The sequence below is a fragment of the Phascolarctos cinereus genome, unplaced genomic scaffold, assembly GCF_003287225.1.
Source record: "Phascolarctos cinereus isolate Bilbo 61053 unplaced genomic scaffold, phaCin_HiC Scaffold_2;HRSCAF=192, whole genome shotgun sequence".
Classification (NCBI taxonomy): Eukaryota; Metazoa; Chordata; class Mammalia; order Diprotodontia; family Phascolarctidae; genus Phascolarctos; species Phascolarctos cinereus.
Window position 1 is genome coordinate 76,434,869 of NW_027555625.1, and position 10,557 is coordinate 76,445,425.

Sequence of the window (10,557 nt, forward strand, 5' to 3'; positions counted from 1 at the left end):
TGGATTTCCTATAACACCAGTAAATAAAGCTCTCTAAAAAGTAGAAATATCTTCAGTGGGTAAGGCTAAAGCTAGATGTCTTGTGGCAGATATATATCATAGTCAGGGTAGGATTTTTCAAAGAAACATCTTTGACCTCCTAGGGAAAGCTACTATCAGAACTACTGGTAGAGCTAGTAAGCATCTGAGCCAGGTAACATGAGTTAATGAATAGAAAATACCAGAGGACCCACTTGTGAAAATGTGAAGTCTCCGAGGATAGGAAAACCTGAAATCACACATCAAGAGTGCTTACAACAGCGCAAGTTGTTCTAAGGACCTAGCCTAATTGCTGAGATGACTTTTAAGTTCATCAATACCACTTATTACAAAGGGGGACTGCCTTCCAAAGGTGTGATGAGGTTGGACAGCCTTCTACTGAGACTGGTAGGAATAGAAATGATACTCCTAAAAGAGCAGGCACAGCCAGAATGACCCAAATGACCAAAGAGCTACAGAGATAGACTGATTTAAAGTTATCCCTAAAGAATGCCCTAGCAGCAAAAACACCATGAACTTTTGAGAAGTTGTCAGACCAGGTGAAAGCAAATGAGCAATGGGTACAGAGTACATTGAATAGCACATCTGTTAAAAATTCAGCTCCAACAACCTCAAGGACATCTGGTATATGGGTCACGGAAGGAAAGAAAAGGAACTACACTGCAGATGCAGATTTAATCACAAAAACTGACAGAAAATCTGATGAGATGTGGAACTTTGAAAATTGTTCTCCTTAAAAGGTTAACAAGACAAAAAAATAAGGCAGGATATGGTGATGCATTCCTGTAACCCCTTCTACTGGGGAGGCTGAGACTAATGGATCACTTGAGCTTCAGAATTCTGAATGGCACTAGGATTGGTAAACTGGGTGTGAGCTGCCCCTCAAGTACATTTTACACTCCACTCATGAAGTGAGAACACACCTGTTATCTCGCTTAGTTTCTGTTTCAGCTAATTTGACTATTTTTCTGATACTAATCAAAGGAAACTCTCTTGATCTACTTCAGGTATCCACAATAAGTTCAGAACTAATATGGTGAGCCTCCAGGAATGCGGCGGGGGGGGGGGGGGGGGAGAGGAAGAGGGGCATCAGGTTGCCTAAAAAGGGACAAATAATCCCAAGCAGAAAACAGAGCAGGTAAGAGCTTCCGTGCCAGTCAGCAATAGGATTGGATCTTAGTATCTCCTGTAATTTGAGACAGACAGAAAAAGACAGAGAAAGAGAAAGAGAAAGAAACACAGACAGTAAGGTAGAGAGAAAGAGAAAGACAGAGAGACAGAGACAGAGAGATAGAGAGAATGGCAGCCATATATATATAAAGACACCTGATATAAAGACACCACCTAGACACAACCAGAAGGCAGAACTACCTTCTACTTCAACCTTGGCGGCAAAAATAGCCCTACAAAAATTGAATTCACTCATGAGGAAAATGCAGCTTTGATGCTTTAGAGGCTGAGATCTATAAGACTAGAATTGAGGAAAGGAACAGGAGTATGGAAAGGTTACTCCAGACTCTTAAAACAGTTGTTTATGATGTGTCCCATATGAAATCATAAGACCCCACACAGAGGTAATGGTAAAGATTGAGAATATGAAATATCCCTCCATCCTAAATGGTGGGTACCAAATTACTGTTATATTCCTATCATTCTATTAGAAATACCTGAGGAAAATATTTTTGCAATCTTTGAAAAGGCTGGCACTTTGGGTACTGAATGGCAAAAACTTCCCATACCTTGGAGACAACAGGGTAAGCTAGAAGTTTCATTAAAAAGTAACTGATGTTGGGGCAGCTAGGTGGTGCAGTGGATAGAGCACTGGCACTGAAGTCAGGAGGACCTGAGTTCAAATCCCGCCTCAGACCAAACACTTGACACTTACTAGCTGTGTGACCCTGGGCAAGTCACTTAACCCCAATTGCCTAAAAAAAAGCAACTGATGTCAACAAGAAGCTACAAATTATGGTTCAACTCTATCCAGATCCATCAGTCATCCTGGAGGGTATAAGCACTGAATAGAAGAAACTTATCTATAGCAGAATACTGCAAACAAGATTGGACTCAATAACTCCACATTTTGACTCTCTAAGAAGCTTGTGTAGATGCCTACAGGAGAATAGAGTCAAGTGGTAACAATGAACATTGAGAAAGCACTGGTCTCTAAACTCTAGAAGTAGATCAAGAGAGTTTCCTTTGATTGGTATCAGAAGAATAGTGGAATTAGCTGAAACAGAAACTAAGCGAGATAACAGGTGTGTTCTCACTTCATGAGTGAAGTGTAAAATGTACTTGAGGGGCAGCTCACACCCAGTTTATCAATCTTTATTCACTCTAGGCACAGACTAGGAAGTTAATTTTTTTATGTCTGATGAAAGACTCCAGAAATAACCTTAAATAAGTGTTGGCCAATGGCATAATCGCATGATCACACAGCAACCTGTGTGCATCACTAATAGTGAAACTATGGAAGAAGAATGGAAAGATACAAACGTGTATAGACTATTGGACATTAAACAAAAATTATTTTTAAAATCCACTATGCCAAAAGTTCATATTGTCATAGATTTACGGCTAGCAGGAACATTAGAAATCAATGAGTAAAACCCCCTTGTTTTCCAAATGAGGAAACTGAGCACCAAAGAGGTTAAGTAATTTGCCCACGGTCGTCTTAGGTCTGTGACCCAGAACTGGATAGAGGACAACAAACATGCCAGTTCAGAATGAGAAGACCTGGCATAGGAATGGCATTCCTGGTTAGGGAGGCCCTAGGCCAGGGGTGGGAAACCCGCAGCCGCAAGACCACATGAGGCCCTCGAGGTCCTTTGACTGAATCCAAACTTCACAGAACAGATCCTTTTAGGGGATTTTTGGTTTTGAATTTAATTTAATTTTCATTGAAGAGGATTTGATTTTGATTGAAGTTCTGGGAGCTGTGTATAGAGAAAGGAGGAAGTGGTATATCTCAGCAGGAGCAGTGGTATATCTCAGACCTCCAGCACAGCAAGGTGTCACATCCACCACTTAGATCAGCCTGCAGAGGAATAACCAAGACAGGAATCACAGACCAAAGGTGAGCCCACAATTCTGCTATTCTGAACAAATAGAGCTTTTTAGATGGCTGATAGGGGCTGAGTCCAGAAGCATACTACAAACATAAATGAACATTAATAAATAAAGTACTAAACAAGCATAAACTGCTTACATTCAAATATGAGATGATCCCTGTGATCTGTCTAAACCCTAACATTATCAAGGATGGATGTAGATGTTATGTTGTTGTTATGTCGGATGGTCGTGTTGAACTTAAGAAAAGAATGGGAAACAAAGGAAGAAGAATGCATGGGAGGAGGGAGAGAAAGATTACTGAAAATTATCTTACATAATCAAGGTGCACAAGCAGACATCTACACAAAAAAGAAAGAAGAGGTTGGGGGAACTCTTGTTGTTGTTGTTTGTCCTTTGTTAATGAAGAAGACCAATGACATCATAGGGCGATGCCTTGATTTGCACGTGAATCGGATTTAAGTGAGGCAGGCTTGCACAAAGTCTGCAGCCTCACTATCTCTTCCAGAGTCATGGAAGTCCAGTGACAAGACAAAAGTTAAGACAATGGCAATGGCCCAGGATGCAGTGGATGACTTTGTCTCTTCAATGTCCAACCAATTTCTAAGCATTCCACAGCTCCTACTTCAGCCACTTTCATGGTTGTTGGAACAAATTGTTCTCACCCACCCATTCTGCTGAATAATGGTAAGATGCACAAGTTAATTATTAAGACCCTCAACAGGGTGAAACAGTTTCGCAGAGAAATCTTAGTATTCTCAAGACCCATAAATTTTCAGATTTCTAGAAAACTACTATGTGCCTAATTGTGAAGAGAACAGACAACTTGCCTTTTTTGGCAGCTAAAAGTTGAAGTGGATAGAGCACTGGGCCATGAGTCAGAAAGACCCAAATTCAAATCCATTCTCAGACTCTTACTAGCTGTGTGACCTCTATTTGCCTCAGTTTCCTCAATGGTAAAATGGGGATAACAACAGCACTTACCTCACAGAGTCATTTTGAGGATCAAATGAGACATTTCTGAAGTGCTTAGCATATTGTGTGACACATAGCAGGTACCTTCTCTCTCCTTTTTATAGAATAGTCAAAGAATGATGGGAGCCCTGTAAAAAAAAAAATTTGCCAAACCACAGGAAAGTGAATTGGACTCTGATGACTAAGTGGAGAAAAATGATGGGCATTATCATCCCTATCCTCTTAATAATTTTCAATAACTCCCTGTCTACTGGCTGCTTCACTACTATCTACAAATCTGCTTATGTCTCCCTCATCCTCAAAAACCCTCACTAATCTCACCATCCCCATTAGCTATCATCCTATATTTCCCCTCCATTTTATGACTAAATTCCTTGAAAATCTTCTCTATAATAGGTGCCTCCACCTCCCTTCTTCTCTCTCTACTTAACTCTTTGCAGTCTGGCTTCCAACATCATCATTCAGCCAAATCTGCTCTCGCTAAAGTTATTAATGATCAATCAATAAATCTAATGGCCTTTTCCCAACCATCCTTCTTGATGAGTCTGCAGCCTTTGGTAATGTCAATCACCCTCTTCTCCTTGACACTCGAAGTGTTTGTGACATTGTTCTCTCTGGGTTCTCCTCCTCTGTCCTTTGCTAGATCTTCATCCATGTCATTCTCACTAACCATGGGGATTCCCAAGGCTCTGTCCTGGGCTCTCTTCTCTTATCCCATTATGATAATCACTCAGTGATCTCATCAGCTCCCATTGTTGCAATTATCACATCTAAGCAGATGACTCTCAGATCTACCTCTTCAGCCCTTACCTCTTTCCTGGTCTCCAACCTTATTTCTCCAACTACCTATTAGACATCTTGAAATGGATGTCCTCTAGAAATTAGAAAATTCAACATGTTCAAATGCTTCATTATCTTTCCCTTCCCCAAGTCTTGGTCTCTTCCTAATTTCCCTATTACTCTCCAGAGCATCACTATCCACAGAGTCTCCCATGTTCAAAAATTACATGTCATCTTCAACTCCTCATTCTCTCTCACCATCCCCCATACCCAATCAGTTGTCAAATCTTACTTTCATAATATCTTCTGAATATGCCCTCTTCTCTCCTCTTACACTGCCACAACCCTTATGCAGACCCTCATCACCTCATACCTGGAATATTGCAATAGCCAGCTCCCAGCCTCAAGTCTCTTCCTACTCCAAGTCATCCTCCAATCAGTTATCAAATTGATCTTCCTAAAACACAAGCCTGACCATATCACACACAATCCAATAGACTCCAATAGTTCTCTATTACCTCCAGGGTCAATATAAAATTTTCTTTGGTGTTTAATGCCCTTTATTACCTGTCACTTCCTCCATTCCAGACTTCTTATACCTTACTGCCTCTCACTCTAAGATCTAGAGACAAAGGACTCTTTGTTGTTCCTCCAACGTGATACTCCATCTCCTAATTAACCGGCATTTTCATTGGTTATTCCCTATGCCTGAAATGCTCTCTCTCTTCATCTCCACCTCCTAACTTCCCTGGGCTTCCTTCAAGTCTCAGCTGAAGTCCCACATTCTGCAGAAAACCTTTCCCAGTCCTCCCTAATCTTAGTATCTTCCCTCTGAGATTATAACCAATTTATCCTGTATATATCTTGTTTGTACACAGTTCTTTGCATATTGTCCTCCCCTCCTCCCATTAGATTGAAAGCAAGGAGTAGGTTTTTTTGGTTTTGATTTTTGTCTTTCTTTGTATCTGCAGTGCTTTAGCACAGTGCCTGGCACACGGGCACTTAATGATAGCTGACTGATGTCTCTATAATCTGTAAGTAAAACTACCCACTAATGTACAATGATATCTGTACCAAATAGTAGCTCATTGGCATTTCCAGTGAAAGAGATACTGTGTATAGTAACCCAATAGTCTTGCCTAGGTGCAGTTCCAAAAAGGGGAGGAAACTGATTGTACCCAGAAGTAGTGACTATCCTGCCTAGAATTTCAGTCACAGTGTTCTAGGCTCAGATGAACTGCAGTTCATAACTGTTTCATAAAGTGTACCAGAGTAAACATTAATGACTTTTCAAATGTCATGACCCTTAGAGTTTTATTATTACGATTAATAACAACTTAGTCATTATTTTTAATAATAATAATAATTAAATAGTTGACATTTTTCCACTAGGGAATACAAAATTTTTGGCTCCAGTGCAATGGCAAAAAAGCAGCAGCGTCTTCATAGGGGGAAAAAATATGCAAAACTCAATAAGCCTAAAAGTACTACCAGCTAGCTTGGGCTCTCCAAAAGCTCAAGTTTAGAAATTCAGGTCTATAGTTTTTATGAGGACCATGATCAACCCATATCATCAACATAGTGTTCAGATATAGTCAGGTCAGCAGATTACAGGAAAGCTCAGTCTCTTCTACTCACGACCAAACTAACCTATGATGTTACAGGTAAAACTGGAAGTGTTTACATATATAGCCAAACAAAAGTACTGTTTACCAGTGTAAGGCATGTCTTACACGTAATTGCATATTTAGTGATGTTTATGTTAATGATTGAATGCCATTACTTAATGCCATGAGTTATATTGATATTGTTTTGTTATTTGTGTTTACTTGATTATGGACTGCTGTAATATATACATATACTATAGCTATATCTATTCATACATTGTGTTGCTATTTGCATTGCAAATGCTCAAGCAATTTTGCAGATCTATTGATGTTATATTACTTGTTTGCCTTGTTTTGTCACGTTTATTTTCTTGTGCTCTGTGGATATGCATATATTGCAGAGAGAAGTATATGTCCTACCATAATTTGGACATATAATTCTGAAGCAGGTTAAGTGTTTTGCACTGTGCTATGTCCACAGTATGTATTACCATAAGCAGTTTTTCCCCAGGGTTCCCTAAAATCTTAGAGGGCCCAAAATTACTTAAGGGCAGATCATCTAGAATGTTGCTGACACTGACCTTGGAAAGAGCCTTGTGGATAGGAGAATTAAGAGTCAGGAGTAATGAATAAAGGAGGCAAGCAGCGTAAAAAAGGAAGCCCTCAAAAGCAGAGTGGTCCACATGATATGAAAGACAAACCATGAGGGCCTGTCAGAGTGCTGCGGATAATACTGGGTTGCAATTGGCCACCAACGAGAACAGAGCCAGTGGTGAAAGCTTGCTGGAGGTTCAGGACAGATTCCGTAAGCCATTCTATCTCTTAGTAGTTACTTGTCCCCTTACTAGATTCAGTGGATAATGCAAGCTATTTACATTATTTCAATTTAGGTTTTATTTGTCAATTTAAAAAAAATGTTGCCCAGCACAAATTCTAAGCTGCATGTCATTTTAATTAGTGATCATATATTTAGATAAAAGGGCGAGCATTGTTGTTGTTGTTGTTGTTTTTTAAATGGCCTAGATGTGGGGACAGCTCTACCCTAGGGGAAGATTAAAGGGACTAGACTGAAGGGACTAGTATTGAACTGTTAGAAGTCTGACAAGAAATTACAAAACCCACAAACCCTGTGGTTTGTTTTTTTAACCCCCAAGCTGTTGATAACCACAGTCAAGAATTTTCTTTTCCCTGTGGGCAATTGGTTTGGAGACAAAGTCATGGCCCCGACAAGGGAAGAGGACTGAACTGCTTGGGAGAGCAAAGCCATAGCTCTAAACAGGAGTAAGCTTCTTGGGAAGTTCCACCCACAGGAAGGGGAAGGATCAAGTTATACAGGCATGCTCAGACAGGCTCAGGGGATGACTTGGTAGCTCAGCCTATTTTGATCAGCAGCAGCACCACGGGGTGGATTACATTCTTACCACCTTATCACTTCCCTCCACTATTTAGAAATAAGTGAAATTTTTCAAGGCACTGTTGTTGATACACAGTATAGCAACTGATCAAGAGGCATGAATACCTTCCACACCCATGATCAGCAGTCTGATCTGAAGCCCTTCCACTCTACCCAGAATTAATAATGTTAGATTTTCTTACAATTTAGGAACTACTGCATCTTGTATTCCATTTTTTCCCTTGTTTAAATGGTTGTGGACATGGTTCTATTGTCTTGGGAATTCTGGTGGGATATGCAAGTTAGAGGCAGGAAATATGAAAGTTAGGAATCTAATTTTCAAGGATAGGATGTATATGATGGTATTCAAATGCTGGTCAACAAGAAATTTATTCTTTCTTCATGACTCTTTAGGTTTTAAATCCTCTGGAGTTTCCTAAAATTATCCCTTAAATTGTAGGTCCTTGACAGAAGTTTCTAGAAGTCATAGAATTTCAGTAGAATATTCTGTTTGAACACCAGAGTTACTTGCCCAAGGCCATACACAAGGCAGTGGGAGGTTACACATTATTCTTATAAAATTCAGCAGGTAGGACATATAATCCTTTTATAGATGTGAAGTAACAGCAATTACATTGTTTCTTGATGAACACACTTTAACTCTGCCTACCCTATGATTAACAGCAGTTAATCAAATACTTGAACCTTGAGTATCTTATGGAGATACCACCAAAATTAGGCAATTATAAAGCATAACCTGTCCATGATGACCTCATAGAGTTGGTGACTTTGGCTGGTGGGTCACTGCTACTGGAGATCTTTTATAATCTAGTGATTCAGTTTAGAGGTTTAGGGGTGCTGGGACCCCAAAATCACAACATGCCTGAAAGAATTAGACCCAAGCCTTCTTTCAGCCAAAGACAAAGTTTATTAGAACATCCATCATATTGGGCAGACTCTTAAGGAATCTGAACATGGGTAAACAGTGGCTAAATTATAAGAATCTCAGCTGTGGCTAGATTTTAGGAATCTGAGTAGTGGCTAGATTATAAGAATTCCAGCAGTGGCTAGATTATAAGAATGAGAGCATCTTAATGGAGACAAGGTGGACCTTATATACAGAAAGACTGTGGGAGGGACCTAGGAGTGGCCAGTAAACTGGAGTGAATAGAACTCTTGAGACTTAGACCTCGTGGCTGAGGGAGAATGGAGCCTAGCTAGGATTAAGGGTGGGAAATGGCCAGGGGCCATACATAGGGAGGTAAAACAAAGGAAGGCCAGGCTATGTTAAAGGTAACAGAATTGGGAGATTGGGTGTAGCCACAATAACAGGTCAATTGATGGGATTATAGCCTCAGGCAAATGCCAGAGATTTGGCCAAGTGAGAAAGTCCAGGGTTTTTCCTTTCTGGGGTCTAGATCCCAAACCCATCACTAAGATCTCCAAGATCTCAAATTCTATTGCTTCATTCACTTACAACCAAAGGTAAAGCATGAGTATGTTGGGAATTCTGGTGAAGTGCACAAACTAGAAGTTGGAGAGATTGAAGATAGGGTAAATCTCTCAGGTCCAGCATAGGGATTGAATGTAAGTGGATTCAGTTGCTGGTCTACCAAGAATAATTAGTAATGATCAGTTATTCAGGGGCCCAAGTGGCCTCTGGGCTGGTAAATCAGAATGATCTAGTCAGACTGGACCTGAAATAGCATAATCACAAAACTGTCCTAACCTATACACTTCAGATTGTTCCAGGTTCTTCCTGTTGTTCAATATTCCAATTGCATCCATCTTCTACGCTGTTATCCTAACACCTTAGTTCCCTAAGATCTGACCCCTAGACTCTGGTTCACTCAGACCAAACACGAATTTTTCTATATTCTTCAGAGGTGCTTTACTCAAACATGAACCAGCTGTAATCAGCAGATGCGTAGCGTTGGATCAATAAAATAAGTCAATGATGTCCAGATACATTGTTATTTCCTGGTCAGGTCAGGTAGGTAATGGCATAAATATGAAGCACTGGAATGTGCCAAGTTCATTATAGAGCAAAAATGGCAGTAGAAGGTGATTAAACTAGTTACGGCAAGTCTGGAATGTAGTCTTTGGTTTGCTACCCTGCCATGTGCAAGCCAAATTATAGCAATTTGTTGGAGCAGCTAGGTGGTGCAGTGGATAGAGCACTGGCCCTGGAGTCAGGAGTACCAGAGTTCAAATCCAGCCTCAGACACTTAACAGTTACTAGCTGTGTGACCCCGGGCAAGTCACTTAACCCCAATTGCCTCATCAAAAAAAAAATTATAGCAATTTGTTGCTGTTGTTTCTAAAGTATGGCCTGCCCTAGCTGGTCCACCAGATTGGAAATCAGTTTTAAATTTTAATTGTGTAAAAGCCCTGAAAATGATTAAGAAAACCCAAATTCCCCATTTTTCCACTTCACAAATATTATAAAACTTAGCCAGGTGAGGTGAAAAGTTTACCTAAATCTCTGGAGTTTAGTGAAAAATTCCAACAGGATATCTGAATTGGGTCATAAGTACAAGAGCTCTTTCAATTTGGATTTCTAGAACTGAGTCTACATATATGAACAGGGTTGCAAAATGCAAGGGCCGATTATGTCTATAAATATCTAGTATTTTTAGAGAGAGCTGGATGGGCATCAATCAAAGGAACTCTATTATAGTTTATAGGGATTGTGCC